At 44.5% G+C, this 17,325-nt stretch overlaps 1 long non-coding RNA gene across 4 annotated transcripts in view; it reads left to right on the top strand.

Annotated features, from left to right (window-relative positions):
* Positions 1-17,325, top strand: part of LOC128098800 (uncharacterized) — a 164,925-nt gene that overhangs the window by 51,768 nt on the left and 95,832 nt on the right. For all 4 annotated transcript variants that reach the window (XR_008214338.1, XR_008214339.1, XR_008214337.1 and 1 more), the window contains one exon: positions 10,059-10,218. This is a non-coding gene — a long non-coding RNA (uncharacterized LOC128098800). The remainder of the gene's footprint in view (positions 1-10,058; positions 10,219-17,325) is intronic.

The following is a 17,325-nucleotide window of genomic DNA, read 5'->3' as shown; positions in this document are numbered from 1 at the left end:
AAAAACTATGAGCACACTGTGTTTAAGTGTAGTTTTACTGCAGTGTTTTCAATATTGGAAAAGGTTCAGGATTTAGAAGGAATAATCTTTGGCATCTCCTTTCACTCTGGTTTCTCCTTAACATGTTTTTCTCTGTGACTTGGTAGTAAGTTTAAATACTACCCCAGTTCAGTCAGCCTGTTCCCCTGAAGTCGACGTGATCAGCCCTTTCCTGTGGTTTACCTCTCACTCACGTGGAATCTGAGGAGGAGGAGAAAGTGGAATTTCTGTAGTGAGCAGGCATAATTTGATCTTAACTATGCAGCACTGTGCTTGCAGGCGCTCAACCTCCCACCCCTGTGGTCCTGTCATCATACCCCCATACTCCTGTTGATCACAGGAGGTTGGCCCTCTTGTTCAGGGTGGGGGCAAAGAGAAGGGAGAGAATGGTTGACACAGAGGCAAGCTGTACTCTTAAGTAGTGGGCCTTTAAGATCACGGTCATTTTAGTGATACAGAGAAAGCAATACGGAATTCCAATGGTATGTGGTCACTGAGGCATAGATTTTCCCCACAAGCCTTTGCTCCTCACTACCTTCTAGAGGGTCATCGAGCTCTCTACTGAGTCTCTTGTCATTCCAGTGCATTGAAAAACATGACCAAATAAATAAACACACATACATTCTCAAACATAGTGCCATTTCCCGGCATGCTGTATCATTGAGCATGTTCTTAAACAGAATACCGGTTTTATCTGTGGTGAGTAAGGTTCCAGGGAAGCAGAGGCTGTGGCGATTAAGGTGAAGGGAGATTGTTGGGGAGATTCCAGGGTTCATGCGTATGGAAGAGAAGAAATCATCAGGATTGGGCAGTCATAAAGCCTCAAGGAAGGCTTCAGCTGATCCCAAGGTGAGAGCCAAGCCACTGTGGCTTCACATTGGCCAGTCACCAGATGAAGATTGGTCTGGTGATGGCATGGAGTGGATGAGGCTGCCACTTCCGTAGACAGCTATCCCCTTGCAGCGCTCTCGGGGCCTGGGGAGTAAGCTTTATCTGCTTACGAGGGGCCAAGACAGCAGCACATTTTAGTATTCTCCAGTATGCATACTGTGTTCATTGTCTGACCTGGGATTTCTCATCCAGTGATGTGACTGCGAGATTATTTATATTCATTATCTGTAGCCCTTACTCAGTATTTTTATTGTCTTGCAGTGTGGTATCTGCGTGTGGTGATGTACTTGTTTTTAGTGTATGTGTGTGCTCTCAAATGTGGAGGCCAGAGGTTGACGTCTGTTGTCTCTCCTCAGTAGCTCTCTGCCTTTATGTTTTGAGGTGGGGGCTCAGGGGGTTGAAACCTATCCGTCTGGCTCTGGCAGGTAGCTGTGAGCTTCAGGGATCCAGACCTCTGCCCCTTGCTCCAGTGCTGGGGTTACAGGCCTGTGCCGCCATACTGGACTTTTTACCTGGTCCTGGGAACCTGAACTCAGGTCCACCAACTAAGTCATCTTTCTAGATTTATGTCACTGTTTTAAAGTATATTTTCCTATTGAAAGACTTGTGAATATTTGCGATTTTTCACTACTAAAATAACAGTGCGCTTTTCCCCCTCACTTTGTAGGGGGTATACCAGAGTTCTCTGGAGTAGATAACTAGAAAGTTCCAGGGCCTTAGAGCATTCACAGCTTCACACTTAATAGCTGTCATGAACTTGTTTGAAGTGGCTGTATTGTGCCACAGCCTCATTAACACTTGTCATTGTCAAGCTTAATTTTTTCAAAATTAAGGGTATGAAATGCTATCTTGTAGTTTTAATTAGAATTTTGTTAATTATATGGGAGGTTCAGAATTTGTTAATAGCTCTGTGTGTGTGTGTGTGTGTGTGTGTGTGTGAGAGAGTCTTAAAAAGACTTTAAAATTGTGTGTGTTTCTGTTGTTTATAACATCTTTTTACTAAATTCTGACATTTAAAATATTAATAAATAGATCTCTTACTTAACCATGTCCCCGAGGACATTTGGGTTAACTTAATTTCACAATGATTATTCTCAAACCCACATATTTCCCATGATGAAGTTTATGTAAACATCAGCTTACAGTTTACTCTAATAATGCCAAGAGTTTTATTTATTTTTGTTTTTTCAAGACAGGCTTTCTCTGTGTACCTCTGGCTATGCTGGAACTCTCTCTGTAGACCAGGCTGGCCTCAAACTCAGAGATTCGCCTGCTTCTGTGTCCCGAGTGCTGGGATTAGAGGCGTTCACGACCACAGCCCAGCCAAATGCTAGGAGTTTTATATTGTATTGATGTAAATGTACTTGTGTGGGAAATAGAAGTGATCTCCTCTCGAAAGCTGGTCAGTTTGGGGATGTTCCAGCTTTCCCATTGGTTCCCTTTGTTTCCTGTCTTGTGGCCATCAGCAGGGCCTACAAATGGCAGGTGTTCTGTAGATGTTGGCTCGTATGACTAGTACTTGCCTGGTTTGCAGATACCGTCCTGCTGTCCATCAATCTCTCAGTGTGTTCCAGATCTGCAGCCACACTGTGTTCTCATGACTCAAGTACTGGAGTCTGTGCATTGTTAAACACCACCATCACTATCACAGTTTTTTTTCCAGGATTGTCTAGGCTATTTCTGCATTATACTTTTCTTCCAAATGAACTTTGAGAGGATTTGATCACCACCACCGCCAACCCCCCCTCAAAAAAAACCTGATTTTTGATTGACAGTGTGTTAATTTTCTGAAGACATTCATGTTTTAATTTTCTTGCCTGATGATTGCTGTGTATTCATCTGGTTCATACATTCTGGAACTCTTCGGTTAGAGCAGATTAGTCCCCAGATTTCTTTTTCTATTGAAATTCAAGGCAATTAAATAAACCCATTTCAGCACACACACTGTGCCCACGTTTGTTCTGCAAAGACAATATTGAACAGCACCTGAAAGCCTTAATGGCTAGCTTGGTTCTGAGTGTTTCCTGACTGGACAGTTTTAAACATTTATGAATTGTTAGGTTGGGAGGTGGCCTGCTTTGTCCTGTGAAGCTTCCAAAAATCCCATGTCCATAATTCTCTGTGTTTCCAGTGAGGAACTCAAACATACTGGTCTGTTGAGGCTGTATAACTCCTTGACACCTGCTTGGGTTCTGGCAGTGTTATTTGCTAAGTGAAATACAAGGGCTGGCTTGTCATGTGTTTTCACAGAACTCTGATGGCTCCTGGCCAGCCTGTTTTAGTCTTTTTTCTTCTTGCATAAAATTGCCTATTTTTCACTTCAGATGGGGGTGTGAGGCAGTTCTGAGGTGTCTGGTTTTTTTTTTTTTCCCCTTGTTGCGTGCACACCATCTGTGGTCTCCTGGCATCTCAGACAAGTTCCCAGATTGTCCACGGTGTCGGTTGGTCAACACTCAGGGTGATCAGGATCCTAGCCTAGGCTTGTCCCTGTTTGTAGGTCACTGCCACAGCAGTCACCTGAATTACTGAGTATTGATGCCGTGGGCTCAGTGTGTTATTTGAAACTTTGCAAGGTAGTTCCGAGAGCCTGCACGTGTCCCGCATCGCTCACGAGGAACAAACATGGGAACATTACTGTGAACAAAAAAATGCATGCTTTATTCAGCACTCACTGGTGGTTCTCTAGTGTCTGTTTCCTGTTGAGGGTCTTCACTCAGGGATGCCATGTTACTCTTAGCCTCATGCCTTTTAGAATTGCCTTTTACCTTAAAGTAGTTGACTGTAGGTGTTTAATTTCTTCACTTTTTGTTTTGTTGAGACAGGGTCTCATGTGATCCAGGAGCTTCCGTGCAGCTAAGGACGACCTTGAACTTCTGATCTTCCTGTCTCCACCTCCCAAGTCCTGGGATTACAGCATGCCCACAATGTCTGGTTTTATACAGTGCTAGGAAACCAACCCTGGCTTCATGCATGCCAGTCAAGTCCTTTACCAACTGAGCCACATTTCTAGCCCTGCATAGTCTTTTCCTATTGCTGTGACAGAACACTGTGACCAGTACAACTTACAGAAAACATTTCGTTGGGGCTTACCTAAAGTTTTGAGGGTGAGTCCATCACCATCATGGTGTAAGAAGCATGGCAGTGGGCAAGCAGGCAGGCTGAGAGCTTACATCCTGATCGAAAGGTAGAAGGCAGACAGAGGAGTGGGCCTGGCATGGGATTTTGAACCTTCAAAGCCCACTCCAGTGACACTTACTACAATAAGGTCACACCTTCTAATCCTTCCCAAATGGTTCCACCAACTGTGGACCAAGTATTCATATATATGAGCCTATGAGGGCCATTCTCATTCAAGCCACCAAAGGCCAGCACAGACATATTGAGGAGATAGTTTGTAGACTGTCAGTGTTCCTTTTACTGATTATTAGATGGGGTGGTGTCTTAGAGTTTAATGGCTATGAAGAGACACCATGACCATGACAAGTCTTAAAAAGGAAAACATCTACAGAGCAAGCTCCAGGAACGGCGCAAAGCTACACAGAGAAACCCTGTCTCGAAAAACAAAACAAAACAAAACAAAACAGAAAAAAAAAAGGAAAACATTTAATTGGGGCTGGCTTACAGTTTAGAGGTTTAGTCCATTATTGTCATGACAAGAAGCATGGCAGCAGACATGGTTCTGGAGAAGGAACTAAGTTCTACATCTGGATCAACAGGCAGCAGGAAGAGAATGCCACCACACTGGGCATGGCTTGAACTTCTGAGACCTCAAAGCCCACCCCCTAGTGACATACCCCCTCCAAAGCCACACTTACAACAAGGGCACTCCCTATGGCTAAGCATTCAAACACGTTAGTCTGTGGGGCCATTCCTATTCAGACCACTACAGGTGGGTTTGGACAGGAAGACCACAGAGTGAAGTGTTCCATCACATCCATATGAAGGGAGCATGCTGTCTGTGTGACATCACCATGGATAGTCACTTGTCACTTGGCTCAGTGTTGGCCAATTTCCTGTAATTTGTTTTCTCTTTTTCTCCCTCTACCATTGGGAGCAAGTCACCAAGGATGGTAGTCTCAGTTGTAATTATCTTCCCTATAGATACATGAATTACTGTATTTGAAATCATACCTGCTGTGGCAGGGTGTATCTGATTTCAGATGTCTATAGTATAGACTTCATGTTGGAAGCCTTAAGTGCAAGAAGTAAAAAAAACAAACTGGTCTAAAGGCGGGAATGTTTTGAAGCAGTGTTGTTTAGCATCAGCCTGCATTTTAGTTTTATTTTAAAATCTCCATAATCTGCAAACTGCATCAGCTGCCCCACCCTGATGCTGCACAGATAGCTCCTGAGTTTAGCACAAGAAAGCCTCATATTTTTTTTCTTATGTCTAGTAAACGTCAAACTACATTGATTATAATTAATGGGTGGAAGTATTTTCGAGTATAAAAATGTTCTTAAGATTTGTGAGTTTTGGGGGGCTGGAGAGATGGCTCAGAGGTTAACAGCATTGACTTCTCTCCTAGAAGTCCTGAGTTCAATTCCCAGCAACCACATGGTGGCTCACAACCATCTATAATGAGATCTGGTGCCCTCTTCTGGCTGTTATACATAATAAATAAAATTTTGGGAAAAAAAGATTTGTGAGTTTTACGTGGGCTGGAGACACTGGAGCAGTTCATTGCACCCTCAGCTCCAACTGCTGCTTCCACCTAAACACAGTTGATCGTAGGAGTTCATAGGTTCCCTCTGTTGGCCTTCTTGTCTCTGTGGTGCATGAGGGGGTAAAATTATTTGGTTTTTATCTGATTAGTTTCTTAATCAACTCAAGGCCTTATTTACATTTATGAAAAAACTGCCAGGCAATGGTGGCGCACACCTTTAATCCCAGCACTCGGGAGGCAGAGGCAGGTAGATTTTTGTAGACTAGGATGGTGAATTCCAGGACAGCCAGGACAGTTCTATAGAACTGTTCAAAAAACAAAACAAAAAAGATTAAAATAGTATTACTTTAGCATATAATCAGAATATTCTGGAAATGTCTGAGTGATAGTGTTCTTGTATGTGTTTTAGGATACTGTCTCAGAACTTGTGACGAATTTTGTGATTGCCAAAATGACTCATTTGATGGGTCCACACTTGGGGCCATTCTGTGTCGTCCAGAGCTGTAAACACTGGGTCGGAGGGACTTGATGTCTCCTCTCGTGTTCGTGCTGCCTTGACCTTGGGAACTGTGTTTAGAGTTGTTTGACTTTGAGGCAGTTTCAGAATCCAGCACTGAGGGAGAAGGTTGAAAAACTACTCCTGAAAGGGGTCTTTTGCTCACTTCATGGTCACTTGGAATGACAACTAAAAACAAGAGCAGTGTTTTTAATCAACCGCAGGGGAAATCCTTTTGGCTTTCAGTTCCACTCTCAGTTAAAAGATGGCTGCGGTTCGTGTGGGGATTCCCATGCAGACGCTCGGAGGCTCTGTCGTGTAAGTGAAGAATACAGGGAAGCACTGCATTTGTGTTCCTTCTGAATTCAGTGAGGTCTGTTCGATGTGCCATTGCTGTTTTAATATTACTCATTCTTAGTATATGGACTGGCAAAGGCTGAACATCAAAAAGTTAAATGTAGAAAACTGTAAAGTAGGTTAAAGGCCATTTAATATAAGGGCTTTAGATATGTATTGCCTATAACACATAAATTATACCGCACATAGACAAAACTTTCTAAAAAAATTTTATGTAGCAAATAAAACAGTTTTAAAAAGTTGAATGCAGGATCCCAACTCAAGCCTGCCTTTTATCCACCTAACTGTGCCCTCTTCCATCCTCGCTGTAGACCACCATCCTCGCTCAGGGGATTCGATGTGGTTTTTGACTCTTTAGTTTATGTGTAGGAGTGTTTTTCTGCATGTATGTATGTGTACCACATGCGTGCTTGATGCCCAAGGAAGTCAGAAGGTTTTGGATCCCCTGGACCTGGAGTTACAGATGGTTGTGAGCCACCGTGTGGTGCTGGGAATTGAACTCAGGTCCTCTGCACGACCAACAAGTACTTTTAAATGCTGAGCCATATCTTCTTATGGCTTAGTTTCTAACGCCTGGAAACAATCTTCAAAACATTAACTGTTGACCCAGTCGAGGGAAATATACTGATATGACAACTGAGATCTAATTGGAAAAATCTCATTAAAAAATAGAAGACTGAATAGCATACTTGGAATAAAGTTTAAAAAAAAAAACAGCCTCCATGTGGACCATCTTTGGGATTTCTAGAGTTTGTAGAGCCATGGCTTCTGAGGCTCGACACTTGGCTTTGTTCAGTCACTCTAATTCATGCCCTTTGGAACCAGGTACCCCACCCCTGCCCCCCAACATACAGTAGCCTCCCTCTGTTCCACTTTGCAAGCACATTTGCACAAAGCGGGCACTGGAAAGTCACACCTGAGAAAGAAGCTGACTGTGGGGAAGCCAAGTCCGTGCCCTTTGTGGCCTTACCCTCCAGTACCATCTCCAGTCCCTCACAGAGGCTTGTTCTCATTGAGAGAGTTCCTAGAGATCTAAACCATCGGGGAACAGTTGAGGAGAGTTATAAGACTTTCTTAAGGAGTCCTTCCATCCCATGTACACACCAACAGCCATTCATAGAAAAGGGATTTTCATTCTTCATTGTCAAGTGTGAGCATCTGCAGAACTTCCCTGACATTTTCAAAACTAAATATATTGCTGATTTTTGTGCCACAAAGATTCAGCTTTGTAGGATGCTTTAAAATTGTAACCTGCCTTCTGCTTCCTTCTCTAAAATTCTGATTTCCCTGTGGCATCTTCAGGACAGTTGTGAAGCCACAGAGTGACCACTTACAGCAAAGTGTTTTTATCTGGCTTTTGCCAACGAAGTTAGGAAAGAACAGTCTTAACAGCCAGCGGCTAGAGCATGATCCTAATTAGTCTTATCAATAAAAACCAGGAGTCAGATATCAGGGTAAAAGCTGAAAGATCAGAGAAGCAGATCAGCAGCCACCAGAAACTACTTACCTCTCCAAATCCCCAGGCCATAAAAGGACTGAGATCCTTTCTGCCCTGCCTTATCACTTCCTGTCTCCGCCCAGCCTCACCACTTCCTGTCTCCTGTCTGTATAGACCTCCAGACCTCTATGGTTAACTAGTGGCTAGCGCCGCCCTTCTGATCTCCAGGCAAGCTTTATTTATCAGAACACAGAGTATCACACATCATGCTGCCCCATCTGAATTTGACTTGTTCCAAACTATAAGGAACTGTATAACAGCTTTCCCTGGAAAGTTAACTCTCAAACACCAGACCAGTGAACAGTTATTGCGACCAGCTCTTGAGCCTTGTGTTAGGGGCTGGACCCCAGGAAAAACAAAGGCCAGGGGAGATCTGGGTTTAAGATAATGAATGAAAGCCAGTTGATGAGAGGTAAGGGTTGCAGAGGGTAATGGGAAATGCCAAGCCCTGGTGGCATCCCTGGGAGAGGTCCTTCTGCATTGGAGGTCCATGGCGGTCAGAGTCACTGCTAAGGACTTGTAGAGCCTAAGGTCCTGCTTTGGGTTGGGTAGCGGTTGAGAAAGAAAATTCAGAGCGTTCAGCTAAGAGCATGTATTGTTGTTTTAGACTTTCGCAGTGCAAGGGCCCCTCATCAGTATATAAAGACCCACTCTGAGGTGGAGAGATGACTCGGCAGTTAGGAGCATATACTGCTGTCCAGAAGACCCAAGTTAGACTCCTAGTACCCACATCAGTTTGCTCACAAGTGCCTGTGACCCTAACTCCGGAAGGATACAAACCTTCTGGCCTCCATGGATCCTTGCAGTATGTATGCACACCCATACACGTATACGTAATTCAAAATAATCGAAATAAATCATTTTAAAAGAAGGGCCATTCTTAGTAAGGACTTACAGAAAGAATGCTCTGCCTAGTCATCACTGAAAAGACATGAAGTCAAAAGTCTTTCATTTTAGCTAGGCACAGTAGCACATGCATTTAGTCCCAGCACTCAGAAGGCATGATATCTGTGTGTTCCAGGACAGCCAGAGCTATACAGTGAGACCCTGCTTCAATAAATAATCTTTCACTTTGATAGTTGGAAGTCAACTGAGAGAATGGCAAGGTGTCCCAGAATGCATGCTTCAAGCACATTAGAAAGTTGTGCTAGAATAAAGCACCCCGCGAGAAAAATGGTCACTCCATCCCATGGAGGTTGTCAGTTACACAGCTGCAGCTCCTCTCTGTCAGTTCAACTTGAGACACTTCCTAAACTACACCCACCCCTACAGAACCTTGGTATTGGAATTCTGGGATCACCTGGCCATATTGAGTTGGCCATTAGTTAGTTTGTTGGAATAATCATTCTTCCTTTCTTTGAAGGCCGGTGGGCCACATCTCCTATAACCTGTTTCCACATGGACTCTGATTGGAGCAAACCTCTTGCACAGCTGCCTGAGCCTAGGCTCAACTCTAGACTGTGTGGTAATCCATGATCAACACCATCATTAGGTTGGCATACAGCAAAGTAACCTATTCAGCAATGACTGCGGGTCGCCTTGTAGATAGAGTGTAAGGAAGACAGGGAGCCTGAGCTGGGGTGGGGTTAAGTGGTGGGCGTTTTTGGTTTTGAGAGCATCCCATGATTGCTGGCTGTGTTTTCCATGGGTATTTCCACGGCCTTGCTTTCTCAGTGTGTTCTCTATTATCTTTTGTTATAAGTCACTATCTTGCCAACATTGCCATAAAATAACATTCCATAATTTCTTGTTACTGGATTATAAGTTTTTAGATTTTTTTGCATGTGAATGTTCTGTCTGCATATATCTTATGTGTATCACGTACATGCCTAGTGCCCATAGAGTGTCGAAGAGGGTAACAGATCTCTGGAGCTGCTGTTACTTGTGAACTACCATGTGGATGCTGGAAATTGAACTCCCGGCCTTTGCAAGAGCAACGTGCTCTTAACCACTGAGTCATCTCAAGTGTTGGTATGATAGTAGGGTTTTTGAAACTAACCATTTCTTTTCTAAATTTGATGTGAACAGGACTGAGTTTCTTTAACTTGTATTTTTGTTAGGAATATTCCAAGTAAGTCATTACTCACAAACTTTTTTCCTTCCATGCCATCAGGTTGCGCAAATGTCTGACTCCAGTAGCTCAGGAAGATGAACTGTTAAGCAGGATGGGAAGTCGGCCTGCAAGCTGAAGTGAGAGCTCACCTACAGTTCTCCTTTCAGCCAGGTTTCCCAGGCAACCACGGAAGCAATACTTAAAGATGAGCAGTTAAAAGGTGCGTACTTGAGAATATTAATCCTCAAATGCAGCGGTCGGCAAGTTGGGGTCACCGTGTGTGTTTGTTCGTTTGTTTTTTTCGTTTAACATTAAGTAAATAAAAAACTCCCAATATTTAATTAGTGGACACACTATAATTAGCGTGTGCATGCTGTGCTTTTATTTTTGTCTTTTTCACACTTTCCTTGAACAGGGTCTCGCGCGCGCGCGCACACACACACACACACACACACACACACACACACACACACACACATTTTTATGCTGGCTTGTTTTTGAAGGTGGAAGTGAAGACCTTGAGTGGGGAAGGGATGCTGCTTTCTGTTTTCAGTGCTAAATGCGATTTCCCTGACTCTTCATTCATGTTCTTTCATGTCTGTTTCTTCTTGGTTGACCCAGTATTTTACCTCCCTGAAGCATGAACACTTACCTACCTCCAGGCTCTTAATGTGAACGTTCATTCAATTCCAGATGAGAGAAGTAGGTGACTTTTTCTAATGCACCAGAAAAAGAAGGAGGCCACGCTGGTTTCGTGACAGCCCATCCACGTGTTTAGAAATAGCAGATGCTCCTAAAGACACAGGATAAACGAGTGTCGGCTCTCCCGGCCTTTCGTTGGGTGACGTGCTTCTGCATGGAGAAGAGCTGTAGACTAGGACACTCCACTGTAGGAGGAGGAGGAGGAGGTCTTGCCCACCCTGAGCGTCTGTGGGCTTTGTGGACAGTTTGAATGATAGCCACAGTAGCTAGAAAACATTGAGATGGCGCAGTTGTTCACCATCTGTCACCAGCAGCCTGGAGACACTCCTGCTGCAGTGTAGATGTAATTCTGAACGGTCTTATTAAATAAGAAACACAGAGCCAAGTGCAGAGTTAAAAGCCCAGAGATCAGGGAGCAGTAGCCAAGAACTAAGACCACCTTCTTACCACCCGCTGCCGCTGCCGTCCTTCCCCTGGGCAAGAGACCTTCTCCTGTGTGACCCGTCTTTTTATTGCCCTTCTGTTCTACCTTCTCATTGGTTCTGAACCCAACCACATGACTTCCTCATCACTGCCTATCTATACAAACCTCCAGGTCTCTGTGGTTGGTATTGGGATTAAAGGCGTGGGTCTCCATGCTGGCTGTGTCCTTGAACACACATAGAGACTTTGCCTGCCATGTGATCAGATTAAAGGCGTGTGCTACCACTGCCAGACTTCTGCTAAATGACTTGCTATTAGCTCTGACCCCCAGGCAACTATGTTTAATAACATACAAATGAAATCACATTTCAGCACAAATAAAAGATCACCATACTATAGGACGGTGGCAGATAAAGTAGGTGTGTCCTGTTACAGCTTCCCCCTCCCTGGATTCCTGGAGCTTCAAATGGAATTGTCATAGGGGACCATTAGGGAGTCAGGCCCTTTCCTGTGGCAAAGTGAAAAAAATTTTAATTATGGAATTTAGATTATGTATTTGAAATGTCAGGTTATACTGTATGAACTTTTATAAATAAGTGAATGCTTTGGCTTTTTGTTTGTTGTTTTTTGTTGTTGTTACATCTGTCTGTTCATGTGTGGGCCCATGGTATCCAGGGCTTGCATGTGGAGCCAAGAGGACACCTTGGAGTGTTCTCTCCTGTCATGTGGCTCCCATGTGTTGAACTCGGGTTGTTAGGCTTGGCAGCAGGCGCCATTAGCCTGCTGAGCCATTTCATTGGCATCGACTTGTTGTTTTTTTATATCTACTTTTTGATTTTTCTGTGAGGTGAAAATTGACTTGATGGTTTAATTCACTCACCACATGTTCTCATTAGCCAGTGATGGTACCAGGCAAGGAGGTATGCAAATGAGTAGCAAAGGCTTCTATAGCACTTAGCATGTACCAGGTACGTTCCAGGCTCTCAGCAGGGCATAGGTTGATACATGGTCTAATGAGATGCTTGCCACATCCTCCATTCTTCCCTCGAGGAAATTAACCAGAGAGGTAAGGTGTTTGCCCTGAGTTACGGATTGTGTCCGTTTGATAGTGCAGTAACAGGGCCGTTCAGAGAGTCCCAGCAATGCCGAGGAGCTGTTGCGAAGATAGAAGTTGGCAACTTTAAAGGCGGCTTCAGAGGTTGGCAAGCGTAGTCCCAGGAGTGAAAGGGTTCAGTCTGTCCATGCAAATGCTGCATTTCATGAGTCCATAGGTTGACTGGACTCCATAGACACTGGAAGATGGGAGATAGTTACAAAACATAACCCAGATGGCTACATCTTCAAGGAAAAGACACGCAAGTCTCTGCTTTTCCAGTTATGCACAAGTATACAGCAGAAACTGTCATAGGAGACTGTGGTAAGTGCCAGGCTCTAGGACCTCCCCTGTCTTTTTTTTCCTATAGCAAAAGGAAAGGATCTTTATGATACAAAAAAATAACATTTAAAAAATTAATAGAAATACTAATTTATTCAGACCTTGTAATGAGCATATGGGTGACTGTGTACACCTCCCAAAGCTTTTAAGATGAATTTTATATTTCCCAGACATTTCTTTGAAAGCTTACAGGAACCTATCTGGATACTCTACCAGTGTTTGTGTTGTCTGAAGCTAGAGGAAAGACTGATGGGCACTCTTGAGATTAAAGTAGGCAGGAGTCAGCTGATACTGTATACCCACCTGCTTTACTGGTAGATGTGACCTTCCAGAATGTGGGATTCCAGAAGTGTAGCTTCCAGACCATTGCTGCCCACCTTTGTATCCCGGCCTGAACATGGGCACGTCACCCAGCTCCACAACCCATGTCTCTGCATTCCTTATGGTTATAATCTGTTCACTTTCTCCCATCCATCACCAATGAGTGCCTTGTTTTCTGCCCTGCCTAGAATTTATTGGACTTTGATTGCTCCATCTACCTCTTTGATAGATGGACTTTGTCCTCTAATTAAGTTTATTGCCACCATTCAATGCCCTGACCTCTTGGGATTTGTGGTTCCTTTACACCAGTGATTTCAACAGACCATCCTTGATCCCCCACTCCCTAAATGTTGTCTACGCACAGCACAGATCAGCAAGTCAGAAGTGCTGTACTTGACCACACTCTTGTGTCCATCTACCCTGCCACATGTCGTTCTTACTTTTTCTCGTCTACAGACGCTTCATCGTTTTAAAAATGTTTTTTCTCTCCTCCTTTCCTCCCTCCCTCGTGTGTGTATGGGGTGGGGAGAGGGAGAACGGGAAGGGATAGGGGAAGGAGACTAAGAGACCTGAAGCCAGAAGAAGGGTCAGATCTCCTGGACCTAGAGTTACAGGAGGCTATGAGCTACCTGATGTAAGTGCTGGGAACTGAACTCAGATCTTCTGGAAGAGCAGTAAGTGCTCGTAACTTGAATCATCTCTCTAGCTCCTTTTTCCCACCTTGACCTATGTGTTCTTTCTTACCATTGTACACACTTGAGTCTCTTGCCAAAGCCCTCCATGTCTGACCTTTTAAGCTCCGGCACCTGAGCAGCAGGGCAGACTAGGATCCGGTTTTCTAGGTTCAAGGCATTGTTCAGCATTTTCAACAGCGGACTTGTGTTCCTGGGCTGGTTGTCAACAGTTGAGTGCTGCCAGCTTGGTCCCCACTCCTCACACCACCTCCTGTTGCCTTCTGCTTTCCCTTGGAGGTGATCCATTCTGCTTGATGCTGCCGGAAGACACTCTCACATAGCAACTGCTTCACCTTTGCTTCTGGTATCCCCAAACCTTAAACTAGTCCTCCCTAGCCCTGCTCATCACCCTGACAGTCGGGTTTTTCCTTCTTCCTCATGCACACTGGGCGTCTGTCTCCCTTGCTTCATGCACTGCACTCCTGCAGCCTGCCCCCACAGCCTCTGTTCATTCACTGCACTCCTGCAGCCTGCCCCAACAGCCTCTGTTCCCTCATGCACTGCACTCCTGCAGCCTGCCCCCACAGCCTCTGTTCATTCACTGCACTCCTGCAGCCTGCTCCCACAGCCTCTGTTCCCTCATGCACTGCACTCCTGCAGCCTGCCCCACAGCCTCTGTTCATGCACTGCACTCCTGCAGCCTGCCCCACAGCCTCTGTTCATTCACTGCACTCCTGCAGCCTGCTCCCACAGTCTCTGTTCCCTCATGCACTGCACTCCTGCAGCCTGCCCCACAGCCTCTGTTCCCTCATTCACTGCACTCCTGCAGCCTGCCCCCACAGCCTCTGTTCCATTTGTCTGCAGCCTTTGTGTCCTTGGTATCTGTCCCTGAGAACCTTCTAGTTTCCTCCTCTTCTCAATGCTTCGTCATCTTCATTGGTCTCACCTCTGCCATACTGACATCTGTGAAAAGGCAAGTACAGATGTGCATTGGGAGACAGTGTGGCTCATGCTGGCCTTGAACTTGAGATTTTTGCTACTCTGTCTCTGGCTTTATAGACATCCAGTGCTTAGTGGCAAATGTCTGTTTTTAAACAAAGTATAAGAAAACAATTGTTATTTTTGTTTTGTTTTGGCAATGCTGGGCACAGAACCAAGAGTCTCACTTAGGCTAGGCAAAAACTCTACCACTGAGCTACTGGCCAGCTAAGGAAACAGGCTTGTATCTCTGTCCTTTCCTTTCTACTGGAAAACTGGGGTTGTTCAAATGGAGGACACTATGATACCTCTGTGTGATCTTAGCTAGATGTAATGCTGGCATCTGCTGGTTGTGGGATCTATCCTGAACTCTGCAGAAATAGTCCCCTGGGTTTATTCTGTGTATGTGCAGAAGGAGAGTTCATTGGCCGTTTTCAAATTAGAAAGGGACTCCCAGACAGATGAACCCCTGCCAGAAGTTTTTGTTTTACAGGGTCCAAGAAGGCAATTTTGGTAGTTGTCAGGGTCTGCGAGAAGGCCCACAAAAGACCACCAGTCACGTGTGCAATCAGCAAGAGCACTTAATAAAAAGGTGATGTGAGTACTGTTGTGTCCAGCTTTGGGTAGTACATCTGGCCCCTCCACTGATGTGCTAGGCATCTGGAGAGTCCAAGAAGATGTGAGAATGTTGAACCATTAAATGTGTCCTTTCAAGCTAGAATCTACTATTGTAAGCTCCAGAGACTTCATGGCGTCTCTGCCCAGGCAGAAAGGCTATTGTCCAGTTGTGTGAAAGCCAGATATCAGGAGTCCTGAAGTTACATTTGCAGAGATCCTCAAGATCTGAGTAGGTGTGATGACAAAACAGACCAAAAACACGGAGGAGGAGAAGCTTCCGGGTTTTCCATTGGACTCCCCTCCCCCACACCCCATAGCCAGTCTTGATTTAGAGGTGATAATGCCTAGAGCTAAGGATTCTGGGAAGTAGTTATGTTTCCATGAGATCATATGGGTGGAGCACACCACACAGTATACCACTTTACAAAAATACACCAAGGCAGAAGGAAAGCCCTCACCAGGCACCAAGTCTACGTGCCCTCATAATTTCATCTTTTGAACTAGGAAAAATGTCTGCCACCATTTAATCCATCAAATCTGTGGGGGTGGTGAGTTGTTTGGCTTTGTTTTGTTTTGTTGGTCACAGTAGCCCAAACAAAAGTCCCCCCCCATCCTGTTTAATACAAAACACATGCAGGTGGCACAAAACTAATGAGTAAATCCAAAGAATGCTGTGCTATAGAAAGTTTAAGTAAAATCCTATTGATCCCCTTCCCACTGTCATTTCCCAGGCACTGTTGAATAGTTAATGTGGGTCTCAAGAATAAATGCCTATCTAATGGATAGCCATCAGCTCACTGGGACTCTTTCAGCTAAACTAATTAAAAATAAGCAAGGGCCAAGGAAATTGCTCAGTGGGTAAAATGTTTGTACAAGTTTGATGACCTGAGTTCAGTCTCTAGAACCCACATAAAGAGCTGGATGCAGAGATAGCATCTGCAATCCCAGCATTCCTGATTTGGGCATGGGAGGCAGAAACAGAAGCATCTAGAAGTCCATGGGCCAGCTAGTGTGGAGTATGTTGTATAGTGTGGAACAGATAGCAGGAGCAACCTTGCCTCAGCAAAGTGGAAGTCAAGAAGTGACTCCCTAAAGGTGTCCTTTGACCTCCACACACACTGCGGCACACACATGTGCCCCCATACACATAAATGTAAATTAAGTGCATTTAAACCTTAAGCTTCCTCAGTCCTGCTGGCTATCTTTGAGATGCTCAGCAGCTGGTGGATACCATGTGCACAGGACAGGTGTAGAGTGTTCCTATCACTGCAAACGTTCTGTTACCAGCAGGGATCAGGATGGATTCCAGTCATATACAAACATATACACACAGTTGGCATAACATTGTACATACTGTTTTGCAGTTTGTTTTTTCACCCAACAGAGAAGCTGTTAACGCAGTGTGATCCACATGCAGGATCATGCCAGGAAAAAATCAGAAAGAATGCATTAGCAAATATAAAAGTTCAGTAGATGTAAACCTTTTAATTTCAGATTTTAGAGAGCATTGTACCATCTCAGTGTTTATTCTATAGTGTGTATTCTAACTTTAAATATATGGTTTGTAGAATTGGTCCACTCACCTCTGGACGTGTTAAGAAAAGACAGTTCAGAGTATGTATTCAGGCTGACACTGCTGACCTACCTGCATACCTAAACGTACACAGTTTCTCTTGCTCCTGGAGCATCAAAAGCTGCTCTTTTTCTGTCTTCTCACTGGCCAGTAGCTGCTGCATACATGTTGCTGTTGGTATATACGTTAAATAAAATGAAATTAAAATAACTCAGCTCCTCAGCTGGATGTCAAGTGTTGGGCAGTCTCCATGGTTACACGAGGCTCTGTTGGACACTGAAGTCACACTTTCCATGAAGTGCAGTGACATTTCCATGGATGAAGGATGGGGAAGTGATGACTGACTGGTAGGACAAACAAGTCTTGCTGGGAATACTTGCAGTGCATTTCATGTCCTTTTGTCCTGGGTGCTGGCCCCTTCCTCTAAAATGCATGCCGCCTTACTGTCTGGAGAACCGGCAATCCCCGGGAAGTTAGAAGAGAGAATCGGTATTTAATTTTGTTTGTTGGCTTGAGTGTTCGTATGTTTTCCTTTCTTTTGTTGAGACAGCATCTCATATAGCCCAGGCTGGCCTTGAACTACTGAACCTCTCACCTTCACTT

Source organism: Peromyscus californicus, unplaced genomic scaffold, assembly GCF_007827085.1.
Source record: "Peromyscus californicus insignis strain IS unplaced genomic scaffold, ASM782708v3 Scaffold_6__1_contigs__length_162567912, whole genome shotgun sequence".
Classification (NCBI taxonomy): Eukaryota; Metazoa; Chordata; class Mammalia; order Rodentia; family Cricetidae; genus Peromyscus; species Peromyscus californicus.
Note: the sequence above shows the minus strand (reverse complement) of the source record. Positions and strands in the feature narration are given on the sequence as shown.